The following is a 23985-nucleotide window of genomic DNA, read 5'->3' as shown; positions in this document are numbered from 1 at the left end:
AAAACCGAAGTACTAAAAAGTCACATAAGCAACGAACGAAAATAAAAACGTATTTCCAATCAAATGACTTCCAGAAATTATACGAGACCGCAAAACCAATTTTGATCATCACTAACGGAAACGATGACTTAAGACTTGATTGTGTACAACAAACCACGTATAACTTGGCATGAACAAATTATTTTTATCAAGACATATTATATCCCGTTTAACTGAATTAATATGAAAATTTATTCGCATATCATGTGAATTATTTCCATATAATTAGAGTTAAAAACACCTCTATTTAATAACAAAATTATACGTTTTAATGAAAAAAAAATATTAATGAATACATTTAAATTTAAACGGTTTTGATGGAACGACACGAAAGAATAATGTTACAGTTTCATCATTATTAATAATATAATCTTCTATATTAATAAAAACTTAGCTTTCAACAATGTTTCTTTGAAAGAACGTTGCTAGTTTACTAATTGCTTTTTTTCTCTGAGAGAGAACCGAAAAAAAAATGCTTTGTCATAAACATACATTTTTTATGGTTTTTGAGTTTTAGTAATATACAGTAAAATTAGTAATTATTAGTTTAAAAAACATAGATTGTAATATTTTTGTATTTAATCCATTATTATTCTTTGTCTAAACCTTTTTAAAAAAATGAACTTTATACATTGAAATAGAAATTATTTTTATTTTTTTTGAGACAACATTTAGATAAAATTGTAAATCAAACACTCGATTATGTTATTTCTAAAATGTTTGTAATAGTTTATTGCTTATTAATACTTATAGTTCAACTTTAATCAAAAACTATTAAAAAAATAAAAAAAACATTTTGCGTTTTTTTCTACATTAATATATTGCATATGGAGAGAAAAAAAATAGTGTGACGTTTACGTCCTCTTATAATAATTATAATTTATAACTGCTTTATTTTGTGTCGTATATAATATTAAGAGTTCTCCTGTGTTTTAATACCTATATTTAGTTTACGACTAAAACTTTTATTTTATTATTTAAATTTAAATACGTTTTTGCAGAAACCGTCATTAGATTCTAAGTAAAAAATGATCATCAAAGGACTTCATCATTATAAATTCCAGTCTCTGCACAATTGTACATTATACATTATAACATAAAACTATACAAATGCTTTTGTTTAATCTTGTTGTGAACCTGCGAATGAGTGTGAGACTATTATACAAGCGGGAGTTAAGAACTATTTTGTGGTGTGTGTAAAACAATATTATGATGATCAATGAAGATTTTTTTATTTTATAGCACACCTTAAAATTGTTTTTCTTTTTCCACTATACAATTACTGGGCGGTGGTAAACTCTCCCGATTGTATGGTAAAATCTCCCGATTATTAAAACTAGTAAACTATATACACTAAACTCTCCCGATGGTAAACTCTCCCGAGTAAATATTATGTTTACCTACACAGATCCTCCCCTGCTGTCGGTTCAAACGGAAAAAAAAAATATTATGTTTACCTGAAATAAATGTGCAAACTCTCCCGAGTTATTTTAAATGTTATTGCTACTCTATGAGTTGGCTACACTGCAGAGATTGTGATTACAGTTTTTATTATGAATTGTATTACCGTATTTAATCTGTATTTATCTTGTGTTAAGCTGTATTTGTCATTTAAATATTTAATTACCGTTAGAGTATTTTTAATTTAAATATTTAAAACGATATCGACTATAATGGCTCAACCAATTCTAACTGTGTAAAACGAATAATACCCCATGCTCCCCAGCTAGCTTAGTAGTACTGAAGTAGACCTGAGAGAGTTTACATTGTTTACATGTTCTCTTCAGGTAGTACTGAACTAGACCCGGGAGAGTTTACATGTTCCCGTCAGGTAGTATTGGACTAAACACGGGAGAGTTTACCATCGGGAGAGTTTACATGCCATTAAAATCGGGAGAGTTTACAATCGCCCCAATTACTGTCGAGTACGTTAGATGTTCGCATACATTTTGATATTTAATACAAAAAAATAATTATAGATTGAAATTAATATTATTACATAAATGTATTTATACGATTCAATTCAATATTATTATTTAATGCATTTAAATTTTTAAAAGTATTAACACATTTATTTTACTATGCACACTTTACATTTGAAAAACGTTCAATAAACACGCTAACGCTAAGTGTTGTTAAAATAATAATTATTATTATGGATTTCACCTAAAATAGTTTTTTGAGATATTAATCGTGATTTAAACGTTTAAACAACAGGAAAAACTACGTTGGCTTTGATTTATCTGTGCCCATGTTTGAACATTTTTCTTTTTTAATCCAATCCTACATAAACATTATTTTATAGTACCTTAAAGTTATAAAAAATATATGTATTATCTTTAATCGATTTTATAAATAATGTACATTGTACCAACACTTATAGCTTATACAAGTATACATTATAATATAATTTGAATGATCGTCGAGTAAAGAGAAATATGCACTTTTTACCCAGAATTGACGTTGCAAAGTTTTTACGGTACCTATTTATTTTATTTATTTTTGAGCTCAATGAAGAATTATGTCATCAAACTTCGTTCCCATGTATTAAACTTCTATAAGCTATGGAAAACATATTATTAGAAACATTTATCAAGAACTATTATAATATAATTGAAACCAATTGGAGAATCACATTTTCACCATAGGGCATGTATTTTTTATATTTCTTTGTAGTATTGTTTTATAAGTTTTATTATTGTTATACGTCGCTTTTATGCTAAGTACTTACTTACTATGAATAATGAAATCGACTGAAAAAATACCTATTGTAAAAACTAAAACACAAATTATAAAATCTTAATGAAAAACGATTGTTTTGAGAAAAAAAAAAGTCTATAATAAAACAGTAAATCATAAAAAAAGTATAAAAGACATAAGAAACATAATATATACATTTTACAATACTCAAAAAGACTGTTTTATTTCAGTTTTTTATCTGTCATTTAGTTGAGTGGTAAATTAAAATATATACGGAATAAAATCGGGTAACAGAGAACGCAAACCTAAGAAAGAAAAGTAACTGCGTGTTTTAATAATACCTTAATAATAATAATAAGATCATCTTATTGTTACGCGTATTTGATCTTTTCGTATTATTTTAACAGCTCTATTAGTTTCCTGTTGTTTTTTTAAAATTTATTTATTTAATTGAAATCGTCACGAATTCGAAGCATGGGTCAAGCAAAATGTGTGTCCGTCTGGTTTACTGATAATGCCAGAAATAATAATTGTGGTAAATGAGTAATTCTTAAAAATCGTGTAAATTCGATTTTATAAAAACGGCCAGTCATAAATTGTTGCCAACAGCTATTGTGGCTATCACATTTATTATTTTTATCGGTACTCTTATTATATAAACAAGCGTAGCTGATTTCCGAAAAAAAAAAACGATGAAATCAATAACGTAATTATGTCATTACCATAATAAAGGTTAATCCACAGTTGACTTTGATGAACAGCGAGATATAAACAAATTATCTTGGTAACACGTGAGAGATTGAGTATAAAAATTTTTGCTGTAATAATATAGTTAGATAGGTAATTATGCTAAATATTGATTTTGCAATAAGAAGAAATGACGGAGAACGTATTTAAAAAAGAAAACAAGGATAATGGATGATTTTCTGATCAGACGAATATACGTATTATCGTTGATTATAAATACTAAGTTATAATAATATAGGACGTTTTATGTCTTCATGTTAAGTGGATACGATAATAATAATTAAGCATATTAAAATAGCATTACACATTTAATATTATGAACAAATAAAATACTTTACAAAACTGTTGCACATCATTAAAATTATATTGTAAACATTAATAATTGTTCACGGGTATTAGAGAAAATAACATAAATTATAAATTATATTACAATATTGAACGCATGTTCAATATGCTTTCTTTTTAAATATTCTCACTATAATTGATTTTAAATAGGTTTTGTTTATAATATAATAAATAAAATGTACCATCAAAACGAAAAATTAACGACTCCAACAATAGTATATGTTTTTAATATTTTTATATATCTGACGGGTCGTCGAGCAAAACACGAAATAGCATGTTATTTTTTAGTTACCTACAGTCACTTTTTATTTGCTAACTATTTTGTTTATTTCTTTTATTTTCATTCGCACACACTCGAAAACTAGTCGTTTGAATTTCAGTCCAAACGTTTTGGTTCAATAGTAAACCTTTATGTTATTTAAATAATTCAAACGCGTATTTCGTATATTACCTATGTATGCATCATCACTCGTCGCATACAAAAAATTCAAAGTACCTGCGTATGTAATATTCGTAAAACGTTCGACAAAGTGACATCATTACTAGATTCCCCAGCACGTGATATGCAAATAATGACTGATTATAACTAATAAAAATATTTCTTATTTCTAAATGTTGATTCATGGAGATTTGCATGATACTATTTAAGGTTCATGATAAAAAAACTAATAAATTGTTGTTTAATTATTTTTATTTATTCTATTTATTTTATTTACTTTCATATTAATTTTAGATCAGAATCAGATTAATTTTAGAGATAATATTTTTATTAAAGATTCAAGTTGCAATCAAATAACCTTTTAAATTATTTGTTGTTGTACTTGTAAGTGTATTGAAAATATAACAATATAATACCTATATCATTACGTTCTTCAATCATTTTGATATTTAAAACTACCTATTTTTAAATACATGGTTATTACATAATAATTAAAAATTGAATTGGATTACAGTGTGTATTAAAATGACACTCCGTCTCACTATTCCACGCTATAATTATTATTAAATATATAAATACATAAAATTAATAATAACAATTGAATTTATATGATTTGAATTTTATTTACATTCTATTGTCATGGAATTTCATGATGCGGCATAATTTCGTTGCTAATTTTTCTGCATTTTACGCTCCAAAAAAAAAAGTTTGAATTAGAAAACTGTCATCAAGTTAAAAAAGTGATTAATGTTTTTTAAGTTTAATAAGTCGGACTTACCTGGGGCCCCCACCTAAAAGAAAAAAGAAAATCAGCGAACAATGGACTTCACCTCCTCCGACCACTCCTCAACACCAAAATACCACTCCAAAACAAACTTATTATATATAAGTCAATCATAAGACCAGTCTGGTCTTATGGAATAGCAATCTGGGGCCCAGCCAAGCCCTCGAACATCAGACCAATTCAGGCTTTTCAATCAATTGCGCTAAGGTTAGAAACCAAAGCCCCCTGGTACGTTTCAAACTCTACCTTACACAATGACTTAAAAATATTAACTACCACTGAACTAGCCAAAACAATGTATAAACGTTTTCACCAACATTTAAGCACTCATAACAATACTTGAATATCACACATGTCCTCCCTCACCCTCCCAAAAAATCCACCACGCAGACTAAAGCGAAAATGGTGTAGAGACCTATTAAATTAGTAAAGGACTAAAGGAGGTGTTACCATTGGGTTAGGTATACAGTGATCGGTAAACTTATCAATGCCAGCTATTTCTCTGTGGTGACTCAATATGTATAGACGAACATAAACATTGTTATTGTACGATGAATATACAAATAACGTTAGTAAAAAAAAATTTTTCAAAAATTAAAGTCCCCTGCAAAGATGAAAATAACGAAATAGTTGTCAATAATTACTGACTCATTGACGTTAGTCAATCCACGCATGGACACAGTAGCAGTCATCAAGCATGAGTGTGATGAAATGTGATGTATGTGTCAAGTTTGTAAGTGTTGAATGTCGGCATTGCTTCAGACGAAACAGACAAATGTAAAGATGATGAGATGTATGCAGCGTTGACAGTCGAGGTGAAATCAGCAGCAGCAGGAAATTTGATACAGGTATTTACCACGTTAGTGCAATAGTTTAATTGTGTCCCTTGGAACGAGCACAAGCTGACCCTCGACTATCCAAAATCCAGGTGCACGAATGCCGTTGTGTTCTTTATGAGGACATTCTCCAGTTAAGAGTTTTTTTCATTCTTATATAATAATGAATAATTTGTAACTGAACATACAATTAATATAAACATAGAAACCAATATAATAGGTATATAATAAAATGTAATATTCACAGCATCAATCAAAATCCATCAGACACATTATTCAAAATATAATGTAGACCCAAAACATTAAATAAACCCTCATTAAATACTTTTAAAATATATTTTTTTTTTTAATGAATAAGACTTAAATAACACCTAACCTAACCTAACCTAGGTTAAATAATTATTATATTTTAAGTGAAAAACATTAATGGATGTATTAATACTATAATAATATGCTTATGTTATCATTTTCTAGACATAATACATTTTTTTTAGAAATAATTTAACACATTTTAAGCGAAATTAGACATTTAATTTTTTTTTTTATTTAAGTTCCGATAAAATATAGTATACAAGGTCAAAAACATTGAAAATAAAATACATAATTATTCTTGAACACAAGAATCATACTCCGCCAACCTTCATTGAAGGACGAAACACTTGGAAAACACAACACATACCTGATCAATAGCTTATTCAAATCCATTGAAATCGACTCAAAAATGTATTATTAAGTGAAAACTGTACAACCATCATAAATGTAAATATATAATTCTGTAAAAACTACTAACACCATAATTATGTAGGTAATCACTAATCACAGCTAAACTATCCTAAATGTAAATACAATCGCAGGCTACTGACCTAGCTGTTGAAGCCTTTATTCTTAATAAAAAAAAAAAAAAAACATAAAAATAATTTATTTTTATAATAATGGGCTGATTGACGGTTATGAATTCTTGAGTTATAAAAAATATGAAAATTTATGTTGTAAAAAACTTTTTTGGCGTTAAAATTCTAAATTTTTTAATAATTAAAAAAATTCTGGAATTTTTATTTTTGACTTCACGATGTACTTACTGATTCACTTTATTACCATAAAAGATGATGGAGAAGTAAATCCATTCATTTTTACTGCACTAGAGTAAAATAAAAAATAGAAAAAAACAACGCATCATTGTAAAATCAATAAATTCATAACTCTGCTCAGAATTTAAAACAGTGAATTTAACTGAATAAAACATACAACATTTACATCGAGAAGAATAAAATTGGTTACTGATTTCTAAATAATAGGTACATTATTTTTTAAAATGCGTTATCAATAATATAAAAATATTATAATGAATTATATTACATGACATAAGTTAACAGTTTTTGTATAATTGTGTACATAATTATATGTACTTTTTATTTCAATATCGACAATATCTAGTAATTTCAACTCACATAAGCGAGTATAAAAATTACATATGAAAAATATAAGACTTGTAAAATTTATTAAAATATAGTAATGTTTTAATATGATACACACTGTTAAATTAAATGTTATATAATACACGTCACCTGCATACGTACAGTGATGGTAAGGCGTCTATAATACCTTCTGCTATGTACAATTCATATACATTATATACATTATACACCTACTGAATGCAATGAAAATGGTTATATTATAATATCATTCATATTGCTGACTGGGTCGTTTGAATTCAAATAATGTTTGAACAGCAATGATTTGGAATCGTAATAATTCAAAACCAAGTAAGTAGATACCTGCAGTGCGTTGTATTGATGTGCCTTGTATAATAGCTTATATACATATCAAGATACAGAGTATTTCATTCAACATGTTCACAGCCCATTTTTCCTAATTTTACATCATAAAATTCCATCATTACTCCATTTTTTTTTATAAGCGTTTATAGTTCAAATTTTTACGAAATCTGTCGAAAACGCAAACATTTGCAAGTAATTTTGAAGTTGAAAAATCATAATTTTTTTTTTGTTTATAACTAAGGATTAAAAATACAGAACTAAATTTTCCATAAATTTTCATTCAAGTAGCTATAGAGAAAACTCGAAGCATCATTATAGGAAAAATTTTAAGTGCGTTTGAATTTTAAATTTTTATGAAATAGCGTAACGATAACGATTTATCCTCAAACGATTTTAAACATTTGTTATTATTCAAAAAGTATAAGTCGTAGATACTTGACAATTTTACCAGTTATTTAGATTGAAATTTTCTTTACATGATTTAATTTACAAAATATTTTGACGTTTTTTGAGATATTTATAGACGACTGAAATTTTCAATTTATCTGAAATTTTTTTTTTTGAAGTTTCGATAAAATTAATTTTTTTGGCCCAATCAAAATACTTGAAAATTTAATACAAAGTTCCTCATAAGTTATTCTAATATTAAATAAGTAGTTTAATATTAAATATATTAAAAAATTATAAGAATACATAGGCACAATTTTTTTTTATTAGCATTTGAAGTTCAAATATTGACTTAATACGTAAAAATTACGGCAATGTTCAAATTATCTTAGATAGAAATTCATAAAAGTTTTTCTTTTTAGATCTAAGATTTGAAAATTAAATACAAGGCACCTAGCATATTTATACAATAACAGTTGAAAAATAAAAGAAATATTATAGTCACAATATTTTTTTAAAAGCATTCAAATTTGAATTTTGACAACATACGTAAAAATCATGATAATTTGTAAATTATTTTAAGCTAGAAATGCATAAAAAATGTTCTTTTTAAATCCAAGATTTGAAAATGTTTAATAATCTATATTATAACCTAGACAGATAAACCATCTCCGCTCAGAATCGCTTTTCGTATACAATGATATAATATCATTGGATTCAAATTTAATTTCATCCATTACAGTAGGTAACCCACTTGTAACCTACTGTACAGCAGAGTGACATCCACGACTTACCCGCTTTTTTATTCTTAAATTTGGCAGGACTAAATTCGTATTAAAACATGGACTCAATTAGTATTTTAGTATTATAGCTAAAATTTAACTGGACTCAATTGAGATATATCCTAAAACAACGCGGGACTCAATTTGTCATAAAAGTTTATACTGGTACTCAGTTCGTAAGCAGCTTTTCCAAGATAATTTTTATAAATTCTTGATTTTTTTGTTCTACTAAAGAAATGTCTTGTGACGATACAAACTCTATTTTTCAAATGAGAACCCTCTTTTTTGATCTAAACTATTAACTGTATGTTTTAAAAAAAAAATTTAGATATACTTAATTCAAAATTAAAATGATAATTTTTTGGGAATCAAAATGTTTATACTAAGGATAATAATACTTGAATCGTTTTTACAAATACTCGATATCAATAGATAAATATTAATGACTAAAATGTTCAAATCACTATAGGTCATGAACATTTTATTTTTAGAACACAAATTTAAATAACTCAAAAACTACTGGTACGAATTTATTTTCTAATACGTCAAATTTTCAGAAAAATTATCGACGGAATAATATTTACAGTAGAAAAGGAGAGTTTTCATTTGAAAAGAAGATAATATACAAGTACAAAATATCTTAAAAATTGGAAATGAGGTATTTAAATTTTTTTTAATATTCCAAAAAATCAGATTTTGAAAAATTACATTATTGAAGAAAAAAAAGTGAGTATGCTTGGTGAATCATTATGTATATAATATTGTTATTTCAGCTTCAGTTTAGTTTGCTGTATTCGGAGCAAGATATATCATGGAGCATATGTGCATCTTAACAGTATACATATTTGTATTATAATAATATTATGTTGATCGAATATCTGAGTTAAGTCAAACATGAAACATTTGTACCAATGATTGTTTGTCAAACAAACACCTTACACCATTGTAGGTATTTATTTGTAATAATATGATTAGCGTTTAGCGCTTTGATGTATAAATGTATTATAATTAAACCTAGGTTTTAGGCAATTATATTAAATCAAATACTCAAATATGCAATAAAATTATGATAAATTATTCAATGAATTAACAATAATTTGAATAATTGAATACTAACACTGTAAATATACTGCGATGCAAAATCTAGCATAAACATTAATCATTTCATATAAATAATATTCATGTTTCGTGGTCAATATACTTAATTAAAATAGTTAATTTGTATATCAATAATAACTTATTGACATTCTTAACAATTATTATATTGAAATAAAAACATATCATTGAATATGCATAATGATAGTTGGCCGTAATCACTAATCTGTATTTCGGCCAAGCATCGTTTGGTTTCGCTGGCTCCCAGATCAGTGACCACTATTGGGTTCTTGACAATGAATCTTCGCCCTTCATATAACTAAGTGTTTCGTCCATACTAACCAGTACACACCTAATGATCTATGTGGGTGAGGGTCGTCAAATAGAAAATAATAAATATCCGCATTATAAATTTACCTATTTCAGTGTAAACAAAGAAAAACTAGAATTTACTGATTTTTCAATTTTCATGAAAAAAATTATTCAAAATGCCATTTGATTAAACACATTTACAAACAGTAAATTATTTTTTTCTAGTTATTCCTGTTAATTTTTTTTAAGGGGGGGGAGGTATAAAATACAAATGCCACTGAGTAATGAATAAAGTTTTATAACCCATCGCGTAGACGACACCAATATATTGAATACTACTCTATTACTTCATAATGTCTCTTGCCATTGTCACACAAAACTAATTCACTCGGAAACACGAAATGTTGAAACATTATTGAGCACCTGTTTCAATACGTCATTTATACATAAAAATAATGTAATAAAATATAGAAAAGAAATTCTAATAAGATTGAGGTAAACATTTGAGAGTGGAAAGTATAATTTTTAACACACAAAATTATTCCATTGCATGTCGTCATTATAAAATTATCTATATAATATATATCTGTATATATTTGGAATAAAAACAAACCTCTGTTTTGGTTTAATTTAATAAGCAAACAATCACGTGTTTGTCTAGATAGCCTGTGTAAACCTTAACATATTCGTAGTGTAATAGGTGGTTTCATCCAAGCTGTTTGTGAAAAGTATAGTACTTGTTATGATATATATAGGTTATGATATACACATTGTTCCTAATAATACTATGTTATTAAAGTCTGTGTCAATTATGTTACAGACGATTTCACGGATAGGTACTATAGACACGTCATTATATTGATAGCTACACAAAATATCAGTATGATATTATTTTTTTTATTAAAAAAAAAAATATATATATATATCAACGATCCATACCATGCATTAATAAAAATTTTGGTTAGGTTACTAATAAACCAACTAAATATTAATGCTCTCATCAGTGCCATCTGACAAGACGATTAATATTTTTTTTTTTTTTTTTTTGTAATATGTATTTAACAAATAATTTGTTTATTTTCCTTGTAGTATTCTGCTAGGTAGGTTAAAATTGAAAATCTATTAATTTTTCTACCGCGAAAGATAAAAAACTGATAGATAAAAAAACACATCATTTTAAAATCAATACATCATCACTCCACTTAGAATCTTATAAAATACTAGAATTCAGATATCTCAATAACTTATTATAATAATTGTATTATTGCCTATATTATTATATTATGTTAGATATATTTTTGGAGTTATATCAATGGATATTTTATATGATTATATGAACTTCATGTAATTATTTTTTTCTTTTTTGATCAAATTTTCTTATTTTAAAACTAAAAATAGAAGTATAATTTGTAAATAAAAAATAAAATTTTAGCAGATTGTAAATAATCTATATGATTCATTACAACCAATAATATATTTATTTTCCATAAATTAAACTCAGGGATTTAATTTTTAAGTATATTTACAATGTTTCCCGTTTCAGTTTAGGTATATGTATTATTATATGTATATAGTAGTAGTATATTAGTAAATATTATTTAATTGAAATTTATTTTGTCAAATACTCGCAGAATTCACGCAATTTTATCAAATATTATTTGATTTGTATCTATCTACTTTAATTAGTGAAATTGGAAATTGCACGAAATAAACATAATTATATTACGTTTGTAAGTTAGGACGGAAAAAAATATTTAAAACCAACAAGGCAACAACTAGATATTATTATGTACCATTATACATTATATTATTATAATTATTATATTTGCTTCTTTGCAGTCATATTTGCGAACGAACCGTAAAATTGATTATTTTTTCAAGAGCCAAAAATATTTTGGGATTTATAGTGAATTTGTACATACCATTTTATTTCTTTTTTTTCTGTTTCTTTTTATAAACTATAAACTAAGACTAAAATTGCCCTTACTTATGATATAAGAACCATCCTGTTTTGTTTTGTGTGTATGCTATATGCGCTTGATGGTAGTCATCTCATTAAGAAAAGAGGTAAGAGAAAAAAACAAACATTAATAATCGCTGCACAGGAGTATAGGACTCTGTGGCACACTGGAAAATATCTACGATATAAACACACACTAAGAATTATTGATCATTCATTGAAAAGTTTTATGGTAACGTTGATAGTTTTATATTTAGAACGATAAAAAAAAAAAAAAAAAAAAAAAAAATAATAATAATATTTGGATAGATTTTTGTGGGCTAAAATACGAAAACAAAATTAAATTGAGTTGGTCAATTCAATGTTATGTAAAAACTTTAATTCCTAATAACTTTATCTAGTTGAAATAAATTATTTTTATTTTTTAAGTCATACTCAATGATTATGCAACTTCGACTTTTTTTAAAATAACAACTTTCCAAAGTTTGAATTTTAATGACCTTACAAAACCCTGAAAACTTAAATGACTCGGTTATATTGATATCAGTAAATCACGATATGTTTATGTTACCGGCAATATGTGTAATTCTGTTTATATTATATTCATCAATCATACCTTTAAATACAGTTATAAATCGATTCATTTTGATGTAAAAATGGTAAGTTTACATGGCAAAAATATTACAATTAATTATTATTTTTAGATTCTGAACGAAGTGATGAATGTATTGATTTTACAATGATGTGTTTTTTTTTTTTTTTTTTTTTTTTTTTTGTGTCTGTGTACAGCATAACTAGTCGAAATAATGCTTCGATTTCAAACTTTGGGGGTGGTTTCCGATGTAAAATTGAAGATCCTTGGTGCATTATAGAGGTCAAAAGTAAACATTTTCCAACAGTTTTCAAAAAAATCGAGATAAACAAAAAAAAAATGACAGTAAAACGAGAAATTTTACGCAAAATCAGTTTTCGACCAAATCGATTTTTTTATATGGTTGTAATTCAAAAAATAATCACTTTAAATACTTGAAATTTTCACCAAATGTTTATGTTAGTGTTATATATATACAGTTTGATTTTCAAAAATTTTTGACTTTTTTTGAGTTATTTATAGACCACTGAAATTTACACTTTTTTTGAGAATTTTTTTTTGAAGTGTCGGTAAAAAAATGTTGGACGACCAAAAAAACTTGAAAATTTAATACAAGGTTCCTTATGAGTTTTTCTTATTGTAGCTAAAATAAATTAAAAATCGTAAGTCACAATTTTTTTTAATAAGCTTTTATAGTTCAAAATTTTACGAAATCTGTCGAAAACGCGAAAATTTGCAAGTAATTTTGAAGTTGAAAAATCATAAAATTTTTTGCGTTTATAACTAAGGAATAAAAATACAACACTAAGTTCTCCATGAGTTTTCCTTCAAGTAGCTATAGAGAAAACTCGAAGTATCATTATAGAAAAAATTTTAAGTGCGTTTGAATTTTAAATTTTTACGAAATAGCGTAACGATAACGATTTATCCTGAAACGATTTTAAATATTTGTTATTATTGAAAAAGTATTAGTCCTAGATACTTGAAAATTTTACCAGTTATTAGGATTGGTATTTTCTTTACATGATTAAATTTTCAAAATATTTTGACTTTTTTTGAGATATTTATAGACGACTGAAATTTTCAATTTGTCTGAAAATTTTTTTTTGAAGTGTCGATAAAATTTTTTTGCCCCTATCAAAATACTTGAAAATTTAATACAAAGTTCCTCATAAGTTATTCTTAAAGTGATTAAAAAATTATAAGAATACATAGGCACAATTTTTTTTTATAAGCGTTTATAGTTCAAATTTTTATGAAATCTGTCGAAAACGCGAAAATTTGCAAGTAATTTTGAAGCTGAAAAATCATAAAATTTTTTGTGTTTATAACTAAAGATTAAGAATACATCACTAAGTTTTCCATAAGTTTTACTTCAAGTAGCTATAGAGAAAACTCGAAGCGTCATTATAGGAAAAATTTTAATTGCGTTTGAATTTTAAATTTTTACGAAATAGCGTAACGATAACGATTTATCCTGAAACGATTTTAAATATTTGTTATTATTCAAAAAATATGAGTCCTAGATACTTGAAAATTTTACCAGTTATTAAGGTTGGCATTTTCTTTACATGATTTAATTTTCAAAATACTTTGACTTTTTTTGAGATATTTATAGACAACTGAAATTTTCAATATTTCTGAAAATTTTTTTGGAAGGGTCGATAAAATTTTTTTGGCCCTATCAAAATACTTGAAAATTGAATACAAAGTTCCTCATAAGTTATTCTTATAGTAATCAAAAAATTATAAAAATACATAGGCACAATTTTTTTTATTAGCATTTGAAGTTCAAATATTGACTTAATACGTAAAAATTACGGCAATGTTCAAATTATCTTAGATAGAAATTCATAAAAATTTTTCTTTTTTGATCTAAGATTTGAAAATTTAATACAAGGCTCCTATCATATTTTTACAATAGCAGTTGAATAATAAAAGAAATGCGTAGTCACAAATTTTTTTTATAAGCATTTAAAATTCAAATTTTGACTAAATACGTAAAAATTAGGGCAATGTTCAAATTATCTTAGATAGAAATTCATAAAAGTTTTTCTTTTTAAATCTAAGATTTGTGAATTTAATACAAGGTTCCTATCATATTTTTACAATAGCAGTTGAAAAATAAAAGAAATATATTGTCACAAATTTTTTTTATAAGATTTCACAGTTCAAATTTTGACTAAATATATAAAAATTACGGCAATGTTCAAATTATCTTAGATAGAAATTCATAAAAGTTTTTCTTTTTAATTCTAAGATTTGAGAATTTAATACAAGGCTCATAATATATTTTTACAATTGCAGTTGAAAAATAAAAGAAATATATTGTCACAAATTTTTTTTATAAGATTTTACAGTTCAAATTTTGACCAAATACATAAAAATTACGGCAATGTTCAAATTATGTTAGATCGAAATTCATAAAAGTTTTTCTTTTTAATTCTAAGATTTGAGAATTTAATACAAGGCTCATAATATACTTTTGCAATATCAGTTGAAAAATAAAAGAAATATATAGCTACATTTTTTTTTTACATGCATTCAAATTTTAATTTTGACAACATACGTAAAAATCACGAAAATTCGTAAATTATTTTATTCTATAAATTCATAAAAAATTTTCCTTTTATACCTAAGATTTGAAAATTTAATACAAGGCTCCTTACAAGTTTTTCAATCTTTATCACAAAAAAAATGTCCATCGGAAATTCAAATTAAATTTTTATTAGCATTTGAATTTCAAATATTGACAAAAATTCGTCAAAACCATGAATATTTGCAAATTATTTTGTAGTTCAAAATTCATAATATTGTTTGTATTTATATCTAAGGTTATACAATTTAACACCAAGTTTTCCATAAGTTTTGCTTCAAATAGCTATAAAGAAAATTTGAAGTGTCATTATAGGAAAAATGTTTTGAGCGTTTCAGTTTTAAATTTTTATGAAATCGCGTAATGATAACGATTTATCCTCAAACCAGGTATTCGTATATCTATGATAATATAAGGTATTATGAATTATGATAACTACACTAATTAATTAACCGTGCCTTATGCAAAATGCGTCTTAATTGAAAAATAAAATATTTGTTTCAAAATAGAATATATGACAATATTGAAATATAATATATCCTAGACTGACAAATCATCTCCGTTCAGAATCGTTTTTCGTATACAATGATACCTATCATTGCATTCAAATTTAATCCCATCCATTACAGTAACCTACTGTACAGCAGAGCGACATCCACGACTTAACCGCTTTTTTTTTTATGGTTAGGGCTTCGACAACTGAGGTCATTAGTCTGTAATTATTATTATACTGCTTATGTTGCACTATAATATTCGAATATGTGTATAACTTCTTTTTACCGATAATGAGTGCTTAATGTTAAAAAATCGACTTGTTAATCGATGAATTATGTTTAATATTTTACAATACAATAGATATTTTATCCATCGTTATTTTAATTTATTTTATTAGAATCATCACATTTATAGGATATTTATTAGATACACTCACTATAAAATTGTGTTTTAAATAATATAATATAGATATTATAGTTATATTACTTTATCAATATATCATAATTGTGTTTAAAAAAAAAAAAAGCTGCACACCGTTTCTGCTCCGTAAACTATGTTTATTTTTTAAATTACGAGAGTTTTATAAAAACGTTTTACTGACACGTTTCCCTTGATTTTTTTTACTGTAATACCTACGTAACAAATTATTTAAAAAACTATTGGTTCTTTCATTACCTACAGCGTTATTGTATAGATAAAGATAATTTTATAATTTATACTTTTAAAATACAAACTGTTTGCTTTAGAACAAATTTAAATGATTTTATGTCGTAACTTCAGAACTCCGTATAGCACGCGAGCTAATTAAATTAATACATTTTCAACATTCATTCTCAAATATTCGTTATTACGGGATTAAACTTATAAAAACTTAAAAAAAAAAATCATTCTAAGAAATAGTATAACCATAACCCTCTTATGTATATAATATGCTAAACTGGACGTTTTACAAGTTCAAATTATTTTCTAACAATCAACCGAATCTAAATTTAGTATGTATAACAATTACGTAGGTGTGTAGATGTTACAAAAATTATATATAATATTTAACTACATCAAAATTTGTCATTATCTAATAAGACTAATTTCAACAAGTTTTTTTTTTTTTAATTTCAACTAGCTTATGATGAGTGTATGATTATAGTTTTCTTTTTAACTACTTTCTCCGATTCAACGAAACAAATTTTTTTTTCAACATGGAATTGATGTTTTATTCGAGAGATTAAGTACTTAAGGTACACTATGCCACCACAATGATCTTAAAGATGACAGATTTTATTGATTTTTCAATCGTAGGTCGTTATTTTTTTCTCCGTCTATTATGTGATCTATAATACTCTCTAGCGAAAATTCCAGAAGATAAAAAAAAAAAAAACAATTACGATCACATAAATAAAAATGATTTTTACGTCGTCATACGCATTTTTATAACCCACCGTGAAATCTGTCCCCACGTGTTCGTCTCCACGTGCCTGACCCGAGTCCACGTCTAATAAATTTATATACCTATTATAGCATCCACTACGAATACAAAAGTGCAACTCCTGGTTTTTATGTTTCTCATTTAAGTACACTACAGTATGTAGGTACAGTGCGTTAATGGATCGTATTAAAAAATATCATAGAAATGCGTATGGCAGTTAAACTGGGTGAGAGATAGAGAGAGAGACAGATAGAGATGATTGTTTTAGCCTCATTGGACTTCCGTAGTATAATAACGATTATATGATCTTAAATTAAAATACCCCTCGAGGTTCATAACATGCACCTACTGCAATAATATTTACAATTTTACATTAAAATAGAGTTTTTCACATTCCATTATTAAATATCTAACACGCGCGCGCGCGCACACACACACACAAACACACACACAATAAACAATCATATCTTGGCATTATTTTCTTGTCCGAATAATCCGTGAAACTTATCGGATTTTATTTGAAATACGAATACTTTGTATATTATTCACCCTCAGGTTAGCTTCGTATTATGACTAGAAACATTTTCTTTTTTTTTTTCAAACAACAGGTTCTAATCTGACCACTTGGACCGTATATCAATAAAACTGGTGACATTTAAATTAGAAGTTCATAAATATTAATCATCTAGATTCAAAATGTGTACATAAATGAAATTTTTGTAGATATTCTTCAATCTATATATCCTGAAAAAACTGGACATCCCTAGAAGCAGCTGCTAGCTAACGTCGACTACTTCATCGAGTTAATTTTTCGTGGTTTTTCCTAAATCATCAAGAAATCAGCTACCAGATTGAAATTTTTTAGATTTCTAAATAATTACAAAACCCACCAAAAACTTGAAAAATTGTGAAAGTTATTCTGTTTTATTATCCTTCAAAGAGCATGATTTTCAAAAAGCACCAATGACTTGAAAACTAATTATCAGTTTTATTTATATGTTTATAATTTATAAATACATATACGTCTTTGTCACTTAATTTAGAACCTGAAAACAAATTTTTATTGAAGGTTATCTCAAAACATATTACGGTTAGGTATATTATTTGTAGTCACGCATAATGACTAACTATGATATTATGATCTATAAATCAATCCATTATTTATTACTGATAGTTTTTATATAATTCTTACAAACTATACAAAATAAATTAAAATTATAATTATTTATTGTTAATATATTTTTATTTTTTTTTTTGCTCACTGTGCTCTGGCCAGCTATAATTTAAAAAATGATCTTTTATTTGAGTTCCCTACCTAAGATTGATACCACAAAATATAATATATTTTATTAAATTATTATTAATAATATTATTATTATAATTTTTGAATTATATATGAGTTGACTCAGTGAATATTTGTAATCATAAATCTAAAATCATAATATTTTTAATATCATTACAAAATAATATTCATTATATAAAAGTACAACACTTATAAAAGTAGGTGTAAAAAATATTATTATCCAATTAACTATTATAATAAATTATTGAAATTTCAATAACACAAATAATATTTATTTTTTGAGAAAACTCTACTATTGGAGGAATAAAAAATTAATTTGAATCTACTAAAAAATTATTCATATTTCTATCGAGTTTCGACTGCCATATATTTATAGAAACTTTTTATTTGGCGTGTCACCTATCTATAATTGCATTGATAATACTTCTATAACGCCTGCTGTTCTGTGCTTTCACGTACCAACATCTATAGTCCTTTTTGCTTTCCGAACAAATTAAATAACACTAATTCATCGTATTATTGTATTATCACTCAACAAATAAAAAAAAATCTGTATCAATTAAACTAGACACAGTAAGAAAATGTGATAAAAGCTAACAGGTCATAAGGTTTTTTCTGATGAAACAGTAGTTAGCAATATTATTCAACCAAATAATTTCAATGTTTTATTATTTCATAACATACATTTATTCGTTTTCATTTATACGAGTTAATTAATGGTTTATTAAATTATAATGAAACCCCTATATTAAGATATTTACTGAACTAATTTAGGTCAAAATATTCTATCCAAAGAATACAAATTCAGGGTAACAAAAACTAACTAATGAAAAAAAAGTATATAAATAAAAAAATATAATGTATATAAACAATATAATAATAATTCATTTTTAATAGATATAATAACATAAAAATAATAAATAGCTTACATGAGTATGACAGTCAAATACTAATAACATTATATTATAAATTATGACTTAGGTATGCATAATAATAAAACATAAATAAGCATTAATATTATTCAAGTAAGTATAAATTACATTAAAACATATTTGATTATAAATACTTTACTCCATTATACTAAAATAAGTAAAACGAATACAGTTAATATACATTATACACTTTTCAACGCAATACTCACTACAGTCTACAATAATCACACTGTGTAAAATGGTAAATTTTACTTTTTCGTGAACTGAAAAAAATCCTGTGTAAACTACACTTTTGATACATATAGGGATTGAAATACGCTTAGAACCTTATCCACGATACACTTTATCATGAAAAAATAAACCATATAACTATATCGAATGAATAGTTCCCGAGATCTTTATTTTCATTTCACATTTATATAAAAATAATTATTATTTATTGTTATAAATATTTTTTAATCTGCGCCGTGGAAGCAATGCGAAAGCAGATCCCGCGGCGTCGTCGGTTAAAACGGAAAAAAAAAATAAATATTTTTTAAGCTGTTCATTTTTTCGTTACTTGAATTATTCGTTTGATCCGTTTGACTTATTGACCATGGATATTTAGTACAGACTACTTTGGCATTTTACATTTTATTTCTAATATAACGTACGGAAGGATGATATTACTGTAGGTAACATTACTCATTGCAGGACTACAAATATTAAAATATTAAAAATGCAGTGTCCCATTACCTTTACAGCGTATTCACATACATGATTATAATATAGTACTACAAGACAATCGGTTTGTTTAGCATGAATATTAGATAACCTATAAATCACTATTAGAAAAAAAAAAAATATTTTGTGGAAATCGTATGATCACCAACGCCGTTTTTTTCCAATACAGACTGCGCACACTTTCATAGCATGTTTTGTAACACTAATCGAAACTAGGCGCACGCGTTCCGTTTGAATTTAACCGAGACGCACAATTTCTCATATCTGTATACCTGCACGTGAATGTTCAATTTACATATTATTATAAACGAGTAAATAAGCAGCCAATAGAGTATAGACAATCAATTCCACGTTCATTGAATTGCCACCCGACAGTAAATGCAATAATAATTGTCATCAGTGCGTGCAATATTAACATTATAATATTGGAGATTCGCAGGACCGCAGAAGAGAATTGATCCATTTAAATTGTTGTTTTCTACGTGGATGATGTTATAATTATTATATTATATTCTCTACCTCACGCGTTGAAACATATTATATAAATATATTATGTCACCTTCAGTCGACGGTCGCAAGTTTTTAAAATCTAATTAATTATTTCAACTCATTTCCACATATAAAATTAATTCAATTTACTAAATAATTTTACTCGCAATTAAAGTTTCATACAATGTACAATGTTACATAGATTCTTCTGCCGTAAATTTTTTTAAATAATTAAGTGTAATTAATAATCAATTTCTTTTGATCGATTAATATAGGATTAATATTAATATTAAAAATTAATATATTAATAAGGATTCATAGATAGAAACCCGATGCGTCACCGAACTTTTGTTTTGTCATATTTATTTTAATTTGTACAATTTATGTAAAATGTTTTTACAATAAGCACAATTATTTAATATTAAAATTATATTTTCATGTCTACCTAGTGTATATTATGTACTACGAATACTTACTCATAATGCATGTATTAGCATTTGTTTTTTTTTTTTTTCAAAAACAACGCTGAAACTATAACGAAATACTCGTATTATATTGTACTATTGAATAAATATCTAATGTTCGTGATAAAAATTATTTATGAAGTATTAACCTAAACAATTACGAATAAGACATAATGTATTTTTCAAATATTTATGTTAAGTGGGTAAGTACAATAAAAATATAACATAAGTATATGAAAGATCCTAAAAATATATTCATGGATAGAAAAAGTATTTAATAGGAGCGACAAAAAAAATGCCAAGGGTAGCAAAGTTTAAATCTATTTCTGGTATTCTAATATATACTTAAGTATAGTATAATAATGAAAATACCAACATAATAGAAGTATATGACTTTAAATTTATTGCATGACAGTATTCGTCATATTTATTTTATTATTTATATATTTGAGATACACAAAGTACTAATTTTGTCATAGATTAAATTACTCAAACGAAAAACATCTAATAGTTCTAAATTTATTACATATTTTTATCAATTATAATTAACACGTTTTGTAAAGAAAAATATAGTTTAAAAAAAAACGTGGAAAATAGAAATAGTTGTTGGAACTTATAATCATAATATAAAGTAAAAATGAAGCCATCTACTTTAAACCAAAATCGCAAGTGACTAGAATTGTTGATAATATTATATTTATCTATATATATAATGTCCCATAATATTTTATTAGGTACAATACCATGTATGTGCAAATTCCCAAAATCAACGCGAGGTGCAAATGGGTTCCAGAGAAGTGCCTTGCTGACTCAGATCATCCAATATTCCAGAATGGGTATTGAAAAAGTAATGATTTTTACGATTTTAGGGTGTATATGTGACCTACCAAGCGATATCCACGTATTCGGTTACAGTTGAAAAACCATTCCTCGTTATTGAACGGCGCGTTGTGTAGGCAATTTGACTACGGCAATCGAGATATAGCTCGGGTCGCGGATTTTAATATAATAACAATAATAATAATAATCCGAAATATCAAATAACGTATTATCGTTTTCTTCAATATTCGTCTAATATGCAAATCATTGTCAGATTTTCTTTCACCTCAACGTTCCTAGTGTATTATTTCTATGACGATTATATAGTGACCGCCATGAAACCAGATATTCACATTATATATGTATATAACACCGATATATTATTATCAAACTAAGCGTGGACACCATAGCGTCACATGCTATTATAATGTTAGAAATCATATCCTAGAGATTTCACGTGATGTCATCGAATTCGTCCCTCGCGATATTATATCATATAATAATATGATAAACCTCAGGAGTTGAAGCCTTATTTAAATAAAAAAAAAAAAAATAATAATAATATGATAATTAATAAATTACGTTGTTCGTTTCGAATACGTTTGAAGGGCATGATGCGTGTTTAGTTTTGGATTATTTATCACCACACACTGAAAAAAAAAACACCTAACGTATTTCCGTTTTTGGTCCACATTCTCGCGGTGTGGAAGATCGACTAAACAGTCGATGGCGAGATGGTTCTGGGAAAAATCCAATATGTGAGCCATAGTCACGTACTTGGAACGGAACGGGCAACATGGCGTGGTTGAGTGCTCGACATAAAATATGAACAGTATATATATATATATACGTATATGAATATGTACATAATAACATATGTATGAAACCCTATGGCGGATCGGAGGTGGAAAATTTAAATAAATATATACGTAGTCATGGTTTATCAATTATTTTCGTACCACCTGAGCGTAACTATGGTATAAACTATTTTATAACAGTGTTCGGTTTACACTGCAGGCCATAACACATGGGGTACCTATGGGTAAGGATATTTTTTTAATGACGCATGCTGAGTCTGATTTTTCGCTACGAAAACATAATTATTGTTATAATTACCTGCGAATCATCCCCACCCCAATCCCACGAGTGTCCAAAGATGTCGTGTACAGCGTTTAGGACTTTGCGATGTGTACAAAACATGTCGGTCGTATGTGGTTTAGGTGTAACAAACTATTTAATTTGATCATAATCGGCAGATAATACATCGGACAAATCGGGAAACGGAAATATACGATTTCGACGCGTCAAAGATCTGCACCATACGAAAAATTGTTTAATTCGATGCGATGCGTAAATACGGTTTTTAAAACTACACATGGTAAATATTATAACATAATTTATAATGCACAATATATTGTCACGTATAACATTATTTCAGAATCGGTAGTCGGTGTTTTATGTAATCGATTGTTTGAAAAAAAAATCTTCCATAGCTACACCTGCATCATAACTCGTCAAATGGTTTATTTTTTTTTCCGACTCGTGTATAACAATCGGCACTACACACATTTACCTGTACAAATTACAATTCGTAATACCTCTATTCTATAATAATTATTTAGAAACAAAATGACACGCACATACACGATCGCAACTGAGGTCACGATAAAACGCACATATGCCAAATGCGTACGTAAGCGCACGACCACAATACCTATAATAGACATGTAGGTATAGAACATGACATGCTAACTGCACCGACGGACAAATTGGTTTTTAAATGTTGATCCCAGGTGTGCTTGGATCGCTCTCGTATTTACATATTTTGCGTGTACGCACACGTCTCACGTTCAGATACTAAATTGTTTTCCGACGCGTTTAATTTCAATGTAAAAAAAAAAAAAAGAGAGAGGGAGAGGATATAAACCACTCTGCTATACTGTAG

At 26.5% G+C, this 23985-nt stretch overlaps 1 protein-coding gene across 1 annotated transcript in view; it reads right to left on the bottom strand.

Moving 5' to 3' along the window:
- The window catches only part of LOC107166611 (GTPase-activating Rap/Ran-GAP domain-like protein 3), a 370828-nt gene that overhangs the window by 345099 nt on the left and 1744 nt on the right, over positions 1–23985 (bottom strand). The window lies entirely within an intron of this gene.

The sequence above is a fragment of the Diuraphis noxia genome, unplaced genomic scaffold (genome assembly GCF_037042655.1).
Source record: "Diuraphis noxia isolate RWA-SAM2 unplaced genomic scaffold, SU_Dnox_SAM2 contig0003, whole genome shotgun sequence".
Lineage (NCBI taxonomy): Eukaryota > Metazoa > Arthropoda > Insecta > Hemiptera > Aphididae > Diuraphis > Diuraphis noxia.
The sequence above is the reverse complement of the archived record's forward strand: the minus strand, read 5'-3'. Positions and strand labels throughout refer to the sequence as shown.